The sequence below is a fragment of the Lissotriton vulgaris genome, chromosome 6 (assembly GCF_964263255.1).
Source record: "Lissotriton vulgaris chromosome 6, aLisVul1.2, whole genome shotgun sequence".
NCBI lineage: Eukaryota > Metazoa > Chordata > Amphibia > Caudata > Salamandridae > Lissotriton > Lissotriton vulgaris.
In genome coordinates, this window is record NC_141694.1 from 311,822,867 (window position 1) to 311,837,802 (window position 14,936).

Below are 14,936 nucleotides of genomic sequence, written 5' to 3' on the forward strand. Positions count from 1 at the left end.
GGACAATGATTTCAATCCCTGACCTCCAAACTGACCTCCTTTATCCGGGCTGGTGGATATCATGGATTGGAATTTGAGACAGCACGAAAATTACCCTTTGATGGGAGATTGGGTGTTTCTGATCTTTAAGTGTACTATTTGGCAGTTCAATTGGTGCCCATTATCAAATGATTAACGGGAGGAAGGACGACCCTGCATATCGCCTAGAAATTCATACGGTAGGATTCGATTGATTACTAGACTATCTATACGAATTTCCCCTATTTCCCATGGGATGCCCTTATGTACCCGAGAGACAATACACTGCTCTCTGCTCTGCAGGGTTCCCATGGGACCGTATAGTTATCTCATACTTAGGAGATGTTTATAAAGGGACTGCTATGATGTCCTTCCAGGAATTGAAGGAACAGTATACCCTGGCGAATACGCAATTCATTTGCTTTCTTCAGATGGGGAATGGCCTCCTGACACATCTCCCCCCAGGTGCCCTACTCCTAGAATATAGCCTGCATGAAGCAAAGGTGCTGATCGGGCAGTTCGGGAAAGGAGATATAACCCAAATGTATTGCTCACTGATTATTCATGATCCGGATAGTTTTGACTCCCTTCGACAGAAGTGGGCTGGATGGGCAGAAGACCTAGACGATGATGACTGGAGAGAGGCGTGCATGGCCCCTAGGAAATGGCAATTTCTGTGTGACTGCGTATATTACAGGCATATTATCTCCATGTGGCCTTTTTCATGCCTATCACACATACAGCAGATGTTTCCTAATGCCTGTCCCCTATGTGCACTCTGTAAACGACCAGCTGCCAACCTCTTGTACATAGCATGGGACTTCCCCAGGGTGAGACCCTTCTGGGCTGAGTTGGGGAGGGAGATTGATGAGGTCCTGGGACACTCAATCAAGTTAAGCCCCAAGATAGCATTGCTGGGACTGGTGGAGGAGCTGGAGGCCCCACCTGAGTGACTCTTCATAGGTGTGGCCTGCCTAGTGGCTTAGCAAGATAGCGCGTCTGTGGAAGCAGCCTGTGCAGCCCTCATTGTCAGTCTGGCACGCAGGAGTCAACTGATGTGCGCAGCAAGAAAAACCCATATATGAGGCTCGTGGGTGTCCTCAAAAGCATGATAAAGTGGGGGGGGGAATGGTAGGCTTACTATGGTCTTATCTTGCTAATTGGGTTGGTCCCTGTGTTGGCCGCTACCAATGTTATTGCGGGTCTGAAAAGTCAAATCCTCTCTTTTCTTTTTTGCAATATTGTAATGTACGGATGATGCTCACTGCATTTGCAAGAAAGTTGAAGATTAAAAAAAACAGCACTTTATGATTAAATGCGTTTCATTTGAAAAATTAGGAAATCTGCGCCATCAACGTCTTCATCCAAGGTGCTTGGACAGGGTCCTGACGGCTCTGTATGGCTGGGGCCAGAAGGGTAAGGCCCAGAAAGCAGCACAACCACCCTAGAAGTAGCAAGTCTCTCCTGATCGAGGCGATGCAGGGAAATTGAGTAAGTTGCCCTGTTGGGGGGGGGGTCATTAACAGCCTTATTCATGAAGGCTAAATCGGCTCGCAAAGGGCCGGATTCTGAGAATCTGGCCCTTTGCGAGTGAGATTTTTGCATTTGGGATTCATCATCCCAAATGCAAAAATCGGTAATTGCGTTTTCGCAAATTTGCGATGGATTACATTTAAGGAATCTCTATTTGAGATTCCTTAAATGCAATTCATCATCCATTTAAAAATTGCGAAATCGCAATTTCGGGCCGCTATTTACCGCGAGGTCAAACCTCGTGGTAAATAGCGAAAACTCAGAAAAATGCTTTTAAAAGCATTTTTCTGAGTTGCATGTTACACACACACATGTCCTTTGGACATGGGTGTGTGCAACACCTGTGTCAAATGTCATTTGAGGGGTGCTGCAGGGTGTCCTTTGGACACCCCTGGCACCCTTCAAATCGCAATCTTATTTGCGATTAGCAAATTGCTAATCGCAAATAAGGAATACTCCCCATTCATTCCTATGGGCCTTTTGGCCCATAGGAATGAATGGGGAGTTTTTCCTTATTTGCGATTAGCAATTTGCTAATCGCAAATAAGGAATCATTAGGAATCGCAAAACATTTTGCTAATCCTACATGAATCCCGTTTTGCGAGCCCTTAATAGCGAATCGCTATGATTCGCTATTAGGGCCTCGCAAAACGGGAGATTGATGAATAAGGCTGTAAATCTTCTATTTTATATTCAGTTACTGCTCACAACGAAACACTCCTGATTGCGGTTGAGGGAGTGGTTGATTCTGGTATTGGGGGACAGCTTGTTTTTAGGACCGAATTGGTTCATGGTTTGGAACAGATATTTAAGGAGGTTAAATCTCTCCCTTTTCTATGTGGTATCAGGATGGAAGGAAGGAGGATGCCCAAAAGAAAGCACATTTTGTCCTTGTCTTCAGATGATGGAGGACCAATTCCAGCTACATGGAGCAGATTGGTGGGCTCACCACCTGCACCAGAGGGTGTGCCAGCTCTCATGTCTGCAGCAGACATCCAGGCAATGTTTGAGGTGGCAGTGTTTAAGGCTTGGTAAAAAAATATCTAAAAATAAAACCAAAGTAAAAAAAGGTTCTGTTGCCTGTGCACTCATCGCACCAGACATAGAAGCCCCTACTACTTCATCGAACAAATATAAAAGGCGAGATGCGGTGCCAGACATGCTGGTACACATCAGGCAAAAATGTAGTTTCTCTTCCATTCACATCTCAGAAGGATAGAGAAAAGGTTTTTTTGTTAGTATACAAAGCCTCTGCTCTATGATATGCCATGGTCTTGATTGTTGGAGAATGGAAAAATGTTGATTGCTCCTCAGTACCCACTTCTACACAATGCAAAAGTGGATGCTATCTTAGTTATATTGATTGGCGGAATCTCCATTAATCCAGAAGACTGTACTCCATCTCATCCTACAGATAGGAAAGTCAAAGGAGCTTTGAAGAAGGCTTTCATAGTTGAGAGTTTGGATCTCAAAGTGGGTACCTATTAGGCTTATGTTGCAAAAGATGTAGTCAAAGACTTGGTGTGCTTGGCGGTTGCCATTCAAGAGGCAAATGATTGCTCAGAGCTTTTAGTAGAGACAGAGCAGGAAGCAAAATTGTTGGAAGATCAACCCTCAGAAGCACTAAAAGCTACTGCGATAGCGACAGACTCAGTGGTATTGGCAAGAAGAAGCTTATGGATGAGGGATTGGAAGTCAGACACATCAGATAAGACAGCTTTCCTCAAAATCCCTTTCGATGGAAAAAAGCTGTTTGGCAAACAGTTTGATGTGACGGTTACACAGGTGTTTGAAGACAGAAAACACACCATGCTTTATAAAGGACAATCTTCAAGCTCACAGAAATATTGGGGCCTTTCCACCTGTGCCCCCTTAAAAGGAGTCAAAGTCATATTTCTATCCTAGGAAGAAATTTCAGCCAAAGAAATCTGCACCTAAGTCTGATACCACCAACCTGCCAGGCTCTTCCAAAATGAAGTCCTGACAATTACCTTTGTGGGAACAACACATATCCAGTGGAAGGTAGAGTTCTACATTTCTAACAGGAATGGGGAAGCAATGTCACAGATCAATGAGAGTTGCATGTCATAAAGAATGGCAATTGAATAGACTTCCTAAAATTGCCTCTTGAGTTGTGTATCATCCATATTTCTGCATATGATCAAACAAAAGTGCAGTGCTCTGTAAAATCGAGTTCAAGTAGTGTTGGAAAAGAAGGCTATCATGCAGGTTCTTGTTTCGGAGCAAGGGAAAGGAACATATTCAGTCTTGCTTCTGGTAAGAAAAGCTTTGGGATCCTTCAGATCTGTCCTGGACTTAAAAAGAGTAGATTCTTGGGTGCTGAAAGTGCATTTCAATGATGAACAGCTGGGATCCTGTTACTTGCATAGACCTTCAGGGTGCCTATTTACATATCCCAATTCTAGAAGACCATACGAGGTTTTTACGCTTTGCAATAGACAACTTTAATTTCCAGTTGAGTGTTTTGCCATTCAGACTGATATCAGCCTAATGGTATTCACACAGATGTTAGCAACACTGGTGGCATTGATTCATCAGCAAGAGATATTTCTTCACCCCTATTTAGACAACTGGATGGTCCATGCACCTTCAGGAGAGTTACTAATCCAGCAGATTGTCACAGGTCGCTCTATATTACAGTGTCCAACTCAATTGAGAAGAAATAGATTTTATTCCGAGGAGAAGAGATCAACACTTCATTGGAGTAAGATTCTGCATTGACTGTGATGTGGTAACTTTTCCAGAAGTGAGGATGAAAAAGACCCAGTCACACATTATGTATCTACTTTCCCAAAAGGCTGTAATGGTTTCTTTTTGGTTACTGGTTCAAAGGGATTTCGTTTACTTAGTTCCCTCTCTTTTCTATGTTCTTATTTAGCCCCATCAGCCCGATTGTTTGATTAACTGACCAGTGGCGGAGGTACCCAAAATAAAGTGGCTACTGAAAAGTGTGTAGAGTGCAGCGCTAGACCCAGGGCTAACTAGCCAAAAGTGTTGAAAGAATACATGAAATACAGAGGCATTATGAGATTGGTATGGGGATAAATCTGGGTCATATTGTTTTTATGGTGTTGTATGAGTCTGATAGTGTGTTTATTAAAATGTATGAAGTATGGAAAGATGGGGTTGTTATTATTAAATTTAAATAGTTTACTATACAGCACTTGCTTATTGTTGTAAATGTATATAACTTTAGACATGTGCATATGATTACATTTACTTTTGTATTGAATATATGTAATTTATGTATGAATTGAATTGGTGAATTAATAATATTTCTTGAAGAAGTAATTGTTAATTGAAGCACAGACTGTATACATTTGAAAGTAATTTATAAGAAATACAGGTCTGAGGGGTCTTCGGTGGTGCATGGTGGGATGGCCTTCTTGAGATCCTTCAGCTTAACATATCTATGCCAAGGCCATGCACATGTGTACTTCCTTTGTCACCTACCGCTGTTCCATGGTGTGTCGCTCTTGTGTGGTACTTCATACTGAGAGGGCTATTTTAAGGGCAAGAACAAAAAGCCTTGGATGTTACCTACTGCATTAAATGGTGGGGTACAATACCTGCTTCATTGTTCTTGGTGGTCACTTTTCTGTGTGCTCATCCTGTTTGATTGGTCTATTTTAAGAGTGAGCTGGTAGTACATTTTTAGTGAAGGAAGCTATGTCGGGGTTATGTGACCTGTGAAGCGTTGCTTGGTGGGCACTGTTTGGTGAATCAGTTCAGCTAATATGTGCACAATATTAGGTGTATTTTTTTCCTCCTTAAGCCTTTCTCTTCTTCCTCACCTGACTGGTAGACTCTCCGTATGCCCAGCTTGCTTTAACTCTTTTTATGATATTCTTCTGTAGGCAGCTCTCCCTCCCCCATCACCTCCTAAACACCTCCTGTTAGACCTGGCACCATTGGCGTGGGTCTCCCTTCCATTTTTGCTGTTGACTCATTTGTTTTGGCTGGTGTTAGATGCTTTGGGCACTGTGCCGCTGCTGTCCAGTGCCACAGTGCGAGTGCTCCCTACTGTAAATTGATGTATTGATTAGTGGTTCCCTGATTGGATACTGGGTTTACTTGTCAGACCCTAGTACAGTGCACTGAGTGTGCCCAGGGCGTGTAAATCCAAAAGCTGCTAGTGGGCTTGCAGCACTGATTGTGCCACCCACAGAAGAAGCCTTGTAAAATGTGTCTAAGGTCTGCCATTGCAGAGCCTGTGTGCAGTCTGGTACTGTCATGCTGACTGGGCAAGTGCACCCACTTGCCAGTTCCTAAACCTTCCCTTGACTTCATATTAGTCACCCCTATGGTAGGCCCACTGGAAGGGTGAATTGTAAGTATAAGGTAGGACAAGCCCTGATGTGTGTGGCATGTCCTAATAGTGAATTACAGCAATTTTAGTTTTTCATTATTGCAAGGCTACCTGTTCTCCATAGGCCAGAATGGGCTGCTAGATTATGACATGTTTATAATCCTAGCAGACTCAGAGAACATGGTAGAAATTCGAGTTTAGTATGCCTGGACTCAGAATAATAAAATACATCTTTTAGTGAAGTTTATTTCAATATTCTGTGTTTGCAAATACCACTTTTAGAAAGTAGGTATTTGCTTGCCTAACCATTTGAGCCTGCCTCTGAGATGTTGTGTATTCCTTTGTCTGGTTTTGTGAGTGACAGGGCTGGGTGATTTCAAGAGACAGGCTGGGGCAGCTTGGTGGTAAATATGGAGATCTGCATCTAGATGGGAGGGAGGAGTTGCACCTGGGACCTGAATAGGGCTCGGCCTTCCCTTTACAATGCTGGCTCCACCTCCTGTGGTGCGTCTGATGTCTCTGTCCTGCACGCTGAAAGAAGAGAAGGAAGACAGTCAACAAAGTGCTCCAGGACTGTACTTGCCTTCCACAATGCTGGCTCCACCTCCTGTGGTGCGTCTGATGTCTCTGCCCTGCACACTGAAATAAGAGAAGGAAGACTGTCAACAAAGTGCTCCAGGACTTTACTTTCCTTCCACAAAGCTGGCTCCACCTCTTGTGGGACGTCTGATGTGCCTGCCCTGCACTGTGAAAGGAAAGGAGAAGTCTGGTAAACAGAGTACTTCAGAACTGGCTTGAACTGGGCACAGGCCTCTCTCCCCTCAGAGAACAAAGGATTTTGGGGTATAAGTATTGGGACCCTGATCCCAAGATATTAGATCACTTTTGGACTTACAAGACGAACCTCGGCTGAGGAGAGGAACCTGAAGAACTGAGGAGAGACTATTCCCAAGCTGAAGTGCTGCTTGGGGGATTGGCCTGCCGTGGTTGCCTGACTGCCAAAGAGAGGAGAAAGAACTTTGTGCACTTTACTTTCAACTTGTGCAAAAGATCTCCAAGGGTTTGAAAGAGAGCTTGCCCCCTGACCGAAGTCCCAGGACCAGTGGACTTCACCAGCCTTTGTGAATTGCTGCTGGAAACGCTGTTTTAGTGGCTACAGAGGCAGGGAGCTGCGACCCACTCTCACGACCGGCCCAGTGACCTGTAGGCACCGCGTCAAGCAACGTCTGCCCTGAACAACGCAAGCTCTGCGCTCACCGACGCCATCCTGACGCCGTCACCGAGCCGTAGCCTGCACCGCGACTGGTTGACACCGCGACGTGCAACACCTCGCTACACCGATTTGTACTGGTCTGACCGACGCGGTCACTGCTGCTGACTTTGAGTCCTGTGAACGCACCTGAGTTGGGCCTCACCTCACACGCTTCGCGACGCACCGCCCAACTCACAACGCTGTCCGGACTGATGGACGCCAGCTCCCGAACTCCGGCTCTGTCGCCGCACTGCAAGCTGCAAGCACCGCAACGAAGCACCGTCTCGCCCTGCAACGCACGCCTTGGATCCATCTACTCTGTCAAGGGGCCGCTGCCTGCACCGCATCGAGGGACAACGAGACCTGCAAAGCTTCCTTTTGGCACCGCGACGAACACCGGAACCGGCTCGCACATCCGTGCCACCCGCCCCAAGTAAAAGGTACTGTGACTGAGTCTGTCGACATTTGAGTGGGCCCGTACCGAGGCCGTATGCTGGATTTTCTAGACTCTGTGTTATTTTCAACAACGCTGTAGCCCGTCTGGGCTACCGACTCGCACAGAACCTTGATTTTAGACTTTCAATCAGAACTCTAGAAATCTAGTAGTACTGTGGATTCCTTTTGTCGTTTATTGGTCTTCTGGTAACTTTATATAAAATATACCTATTTTTGATATAAAACTTTGTGTGGTGTCCATTTGTAGTGTTGTCACTGGGTTAATGTACGTGGTCATAAATGCTTAACTTACAACGCCTCCAAAATAAAGCTCTGCTGCTCGTGCCAAGCTACCAAGGGGGTGAGCAGGGGTTATTTTAGGAGTGTAATTCCCTTTACTCTGACTAGAGGAGAGGGTCCCTATTTGTCACAAGTACCTACCTGTGCCAACTATAGACCCCCAATTCTAACACCTCCTGATACTATAATGCAGGGGTCTTCAAACAGAAGGGCGGGCGCCACTACGGGGCCTCAAGTGACCCCAGATCAGGCCCAGGCTCTGACCAAAAGAAGCAATATGCTGATAACAGGTATTTGTTTTAAGCGTAAAACATTTGCGGAAGGAAGCTTCTCTGTAATGCATCACTAACATCTTTTTCTCATTTATATCCTAGCTGGCAGTATGTGTCAAAAGGGAAGTGACTCCAAATATGCTTCAAATCCCCCAACCTCATTTCTACTTTTACACATTAAGGGCCAGATGTAGGTAAATTCAAATTTGCGAGTCTTTAATTGCAAATTTTACTGATTCACTATTAAGGACTCGCAAAATTGAAAGTAGGTAGGAATCGCTAAAATATTAGCGATTCCTTAATATTCCTTATTAGCGAATCGCTAATTGAGATTCGTTAATAAGGAATACCACCCATTCATTCCTATGGGCTAAGAGGCCCATAGGAATGAATGGGAAAATATTCACTATTTGCGATTCGGTGTTAGAGAATCGCAAATAGCGGGAGCTATTTCAAGGGTGCCAGAGTGTCAAAAGGACACCCTGTTGCATCCCTGAAATGTGCATGTGTGCACATGTGGCGCACATGCATGCCCTAAGGGAGTGAATGTGTGCCACATGGCACTTTTAAAAATGCAAAAAAAATGCTTTTTTAAAGGAAATTGCTTGAAGTTGGTGGTAATTAGCGATTCCTTAAGGCTGAAGTGCACTTTTTTTGTACTACTTACATTGCATTTAAGGAATCTCAATTTCCGATTCCTTAAATGCAAGAGCAAAATAAGGAATCGCAATTTTGCGATTCCTTATTTTGCAAGTAGGTTTAAACTCACCTACATTGCTCTCAGCCAAATACCGGTCGGTAACGCTGGGATTCTGTGAATTTCTGCGTTACCGCTCGGTATTTGGCCACCTACATCTGGCCCCAAGTAAGGTGTGCCTGACCAGAATAGTATGTTTAGCAATCATTTATTTGATTGCATTTTACATCGGTAACAAAGCTTAACTGTAATGTTTAAGTAAGTCTGGACATTTTTAAACATTGTCAATTTTAATAGAATGAAAAATTGTGAGGGGGGCACCATTAAAAAGTTTGAAGACCACTGCTCTAATGTCTTACTCTTTGTAGAGGGGCGGTGTGGGTATAAGGAGGCGGAAAGTGATGCAATAAGATGACACATCAGCCTTATATAAATCCTTTTACTTCAGGATAACATGTGGGCAATCCTTCATTACTAGATAATGTACAGAAGGGACAAGTGAACTCGTTTTTCTAAAATGTTTAATGCCCTGCCATAGCCTTCTTTGTATTTTACAAGAAAATGTTATTCGGAGTGGATTAGCTATTTTTGTTTTTCGGAAGGGCTCAATCAATGCTGTTCCTTTTTTGTTCCTTTTCCATGTGAGGAGTTCAAAGGTTTTGTTCAAATAGTGGCATGGGCCTTTGCCTCACCGTGCTGAATAATGTGTTTTCATTACCTTTCTCAATCTCATTTTCAAAGTAAACAATAAGATTCTAATTTATTTGATAAAGAACACGTCTCGGAAATAGCAGAACCCTCATCTATTCACTTGAGAAAGCAATAAAACATGATACCCAAAAGTACAAAACAATCATTGGCTTCTGCGGCTTTTAAAACTGCAGAGTGACAAAAAATAACAGGCCAGGTACATTAGCATTCTGAGTAGGGAACCCAAACTTTCATCGATCAATCAAGAGCTTTAGCAATAATAAAGGCTGAGGAAATTCAAGTTGTCTGTGAGCTCATTTCTTTGTCCCAAACCATCATTCACAGACTTTCGGTAGTAGCAAAGACAGATTTACTTTTCTGTGTTCACAAAAGCGGGGCCGACAACACAAAAAAGGCTAAATAGAGAAGGATGTGAATACTAAATAATACCTTTAAATTTACAGAATATTTAAATGCAGCGAATATCAGAGCTTAAGCGGGCAATAAATACGTTTTTGAAATCGAACAGACGACAACGCCTGCGTGTATGGTACATACAATAAATGTGCCCAACTCCATGGCTTAGTGTGGAAATGAAAAAAGTTGGGGTTTTCTCTAAAATGGGGGCCCATGTAATTAGGGCATGGCTGAAACATGTAAACAAAATGTTTGTGTCACCGGACCAGTATTTTGATGTTATTCCATCCAGATATATGACACAACACCTGACGTGCACCTAAATCCAGACAGACCTATTGGCTTTGTCAATCAATTAATATGAAAAATGTTTTAATTATGAGACAGCAAATTAAACATTACCAAAGCCTGTGGAAGGGGTCATCAGAGTGTCTTAATTATTCCTGTTATGTTCGCTCAATGTTAGACATGTACATCCTTTTTCTACCCACATCTCCTCCATCCATATGTTAGACCTCATTTGTTTCCTCTTCAGCATCCTTTTTTTCACACTCTCTTGAATGCAATTCCTCGCTTTTCCTTGATATCACCACCCCAAACACCTAATGAACCCTCTCACTTGTAAACACTGCGGGGCATACTAGCAAGGGCGATATCGGTGCTTTAGCAGGACTTTTTCCGACAAAAGCGGCAATATTTTTATCGCCCTATTAGCAAGCTGTCGCTAACAGCAGTTAGCGACATCTTGGAGGCGATAGCTACAGGTTTTGGGCCCGCTTTGTATGTCAGCGATATTTATCGTTAATGATATGCAAAGTGGGCATAGCCAACCTGATAGCGACTGAAAGCAGTCGCTAATACAGCTATCGCCTATTAGCAAGGCAGGCGAAGCGATAAAAAAATTTGCGCTAAGCGCGAATATCACCAAAACCTAACGCCTGCTCAGACCACTTCTTAACCTGTATATCCAACGGGAGGTGGATATTCAGGTTAAGTTCCCATTAGCGATAAAGCCTGAATATCGCTGGATTTCCAGCGATATTCACGCATTGAGCCGATATCGCCGGCTATTTTATCGCTTTGGAGATATACGTTGCTAATAACACGTTATCTCTGCGATAATATCCAGCGATAGCCGGCGATAAAAAAAAATGCGCTAAGCACATTTAGCGATAATTATCGCTATTTGTTGCTAATATGCCCCTGCATTTTCTTTTATTTTCGCTTTGTCATAAGTTTGACAGCTGTGTACCTCCCTCACACACATTTGCACAGAATGAAAAGTGCAACTATATTACGTGATCATTGAACAGTCCGCAATGCAGCGAAGCCAAGGATTGCACAACCATCTATTCTTAACACCTTCTTGACCCACTTGCAGGCACTGTGAGAATTCACTCTGACTTCAGCTTAAACTCAAGAGCTCTCAATTGTGGCCTGTTGCAAACAAATGGAGGCAACTCAATTCAAAGTATGCATTATGCAAGATTAATATGCTACAGGAAAAAATTACAGAAACACATCATAACTGGAAATAGCAAACATGCTTGGAGATTGCAAGATTAAGTGAAACGTGAAATATACTTTGGAATTACATTGTTATATACGTATTGCGACAATATTGAGCACAGTCATATTTCTATCAATCTGAGATTCAATTTGCAAATTTTCATTCCGATTATCTAAAATGAATCACATAAAAACTAGAAAGCTATGATACATTATGCAAGGACACTGATATATAAACAATTCCAATGATAAAACAGCTAAGGAGATAAGCAGGAACATACTTCTCATTGAGACTTTTTAAAGCGTAAGCCTATATAAAAATATATGCATCAAGGATTTTACAGTGCTAATAATTTAAAATATGAAGTAGGGTAATAGTAGACTAATAGAAAGTTCAGCAATTATTTGAAGAGCAGTGATCAATATCTAAATCTAAATATTTCTTACATATGCTCCATTGTTCCATGCAGAGATTCACCTTATCTGATTCCCATATTATGACACACAGGTTTGATCCACTTTTTACGTGAGATTGCATAGTCATTGCAGAAAAAAAAGAGCTGATGCCACGTTTCAATTTCTGAATTGATTGGTATAAAACTCTAGTACAACACTTCTCTCCCCAGCGAATACAGGACCTGTTAATGGGTAAAATTCAATATCTAAACATAATATAAAGCTGCATGGCTAGGGGACTGTTGGAGCTGGCCCTTTTTGCAGGGTTATCCCCAAGCTTTTTGCTTTCTTCTTCCTACTTTTTCTAGCCTGTTTTTATTGGCTTTAGGACTCTGGGCATTTTACCACTGCTAACCAGTTCGCAAGTGCATTTGCTTTCTGTGTAAATTGCATTGGTGATTGGTTTATCCATGATTAACAAATTTGATTCACTAGTAAGTCCCTCGTAAAGTACAATAGGTATGCCCCAGGCCTGTAAATCAAATGCTACTAGTGCCCTGCAGCACTGATTGTGTCATCCACATGAGTAGCCCTGCAAACATATCTCAGAGCCACTGGAGTGTCTGTGAGTGCAGTTTTAAACTGCGATTTTGACCTGGCAAGTTCACCCACTTGCCAGGCCCTAACCTTCCCTTTTACTACATGTAAGTCACCCCTAAAATAGGACCAAGGTAGCCCCATAGGCAGGGTGCAGTGTTTTTTAAAAGGTAGGACTTGTACTGGTTTGTTTTACATGTCCTAAAAGTGAAATACAGCTAATTTCGTTTTTTACAATTTGAAAGACCATCTGTCCCATAGGGCAACACAGGGATTGTCTTGAAACATCTTTTAAGTGTAATTTCCCAGTGAGAGCAGATAAAGATTTGCAGTTTGCGGTCTCTGAGCTCACAATTTAAAAATACATATTTTGGTGAAGCTGGTTTTTAAATTGCCCTTTTGAAAATACCACTTTTAGAAAGTGGGTTTTTTCTTGCTTAACCATTCTGTGCCTTTGCCTGTCTGTAGAATCTATGACAGGGCTGGCTGACGACTGGCTTTAGACACAAAGGGAGCTGATGTGTGCCTTGCATATCTTTATGGACCATCACAAGGCTGATGGGCCTTCCTGAGCTAGAGTGGCACAAGATAAACAGTCTTACTAAAACATACCGTCTGCTTTTTACATGCAGTGTAAACAGTCTTATTAAAACATACTTGCTGCTTTTTACATGCAGTGTCAACCGACATTCTTTCTCCTGTCCTACCCCTGCATCAGCCCTCCCAAAAAAACCTCCACCCCACCTGCCCCCACCAACCTTCAACCCTCCTTCCCCCCATCATTGGAGACAACCAGACCCATCAAGGTCTGTGTGATGGTGACTTGTGATAGGCACCGCCACCCACCTCCCCCTCCGACCCATCCTCCACCACACCAAAAGAAAAACGTTTAAAAATATATATTTTGCTCATCCACCAGGCGGAATTTATCACAAACTACCTGGATAATCTGGAGAGGACACAGCCAAGCAGCTATTTACAAAATTTACAGATAATTTTTTTTTAAACATTATTTTTATCGGCAGACAAACCACACATGTACTCTCTAGCTTGAATCTCAGAGGTAAAAAAACGTAATAGCCCCTTTGACTATGATTTTCAATCTAGCTGGCGCCAGCAGATAGGCTACAAAACCAGCTTCCTGAAAGGCCTTAATTAATTACTGAAGGCACCACCAGTGCTCCACCATTGTATGGCTATAATCTGGGTGGACAATAAAAGAGGATTACCAATATCTATGTCTCGCCTCAGTGTGGGCTTTCTCAAAAATGACTAGTTAAAGCAAAACATTACTGAAAAATTCCAGTATAGCCTTTGGCTGCCTTTGTTCCCTATTGCCCTGGGTAGGCCTATGCCGGACTAGAGGGAAACGGTAAGCCCTCTGAACTTCTGACTTCCAATTCCAACCTGACAATTCAGGAAAAGCACTCTTAAGAAGGTCCAGCATAAAGGATCAGCTATCATCCCCTTCCAGTCCTCCCTCAATCCCAAGGAAGCAGAGATTGTTGACTGCCGGTTTTCCAAGTCCTCGTTCTTCCACAACACATCAGGCAATTTAGCGTCATGTGACTTAACTTGCTCTCTCACAGTTAACATATCAGTTTCCACAGCCATAGTCATTTCCTTCATACAGCTGAGCTTCTCTCCAATCTCAGAGCAGGCCTTACAGATCTTCCTTATAGCGCCTTCAAGCTTCTTTGTTGCCTGCCTAGCCTTTTTACCATCTACGCGGGTCTCAGCCCAGTGCTCTTTAATTGACTCCAAGATCAAACCAAGAGAAAGGGTTAAGGCCTCATCCAGAACTGGGGATTCAGACTTTTCTGAGGTTGCTGGTACTTCTGGGGTCCCCAATATCCTGGTGTGAGAGTAATTCCATTTTAACCCAGCTCCAGCTGAAGGGTTATCTCTGTTTTTACAAGTGTCTGTATTAACTTTAGAAGTCCTCCGGTACTTTTAACACTTAAGGGCTGGTTCAGGAGCCTCTGGTGTACTAGAGCCTGAAAAAGAGGAGCTCCGCCGAGCCTCGCTCAAGCAGGAGTTAGAGTCCTCTGAGCCCAAGTAGTCCGTAAGGGAAAACAATTTGTCTGTCCCTTCAACTGTAGCATCAACTGAGTCCCAACCCACTTGCTCTATGTTATGCTTGAATCTGCCCATGGCTCTTCCTGGAGAACCAGATGGAAGTAAAAGCATGGAGTGCTTTCTAGGGGATTCCTGTAACCTTTCAGTAGGGTTGCTAGCAGCCTCTCCCAGCCCTCCTAACACAGTTTGCATGGGTTGCCCCAGAACACCTGGCATTAGCATTCTCTACCACCTCAGTCACCTCTTGCAACTCCAGGGTGCCCCCACACAAATCAGTGAACACCTGACCTGGGCATAAATCAGCTTCTTCCTTATCAATCACCTTAGTAGTTTCCTGGGGGGCTGGACCCATTGCTGTATTTTTAACTGCAAGGAACTCAGTGATTGCTGGCTGTGGGGGTTGTGGGGTTT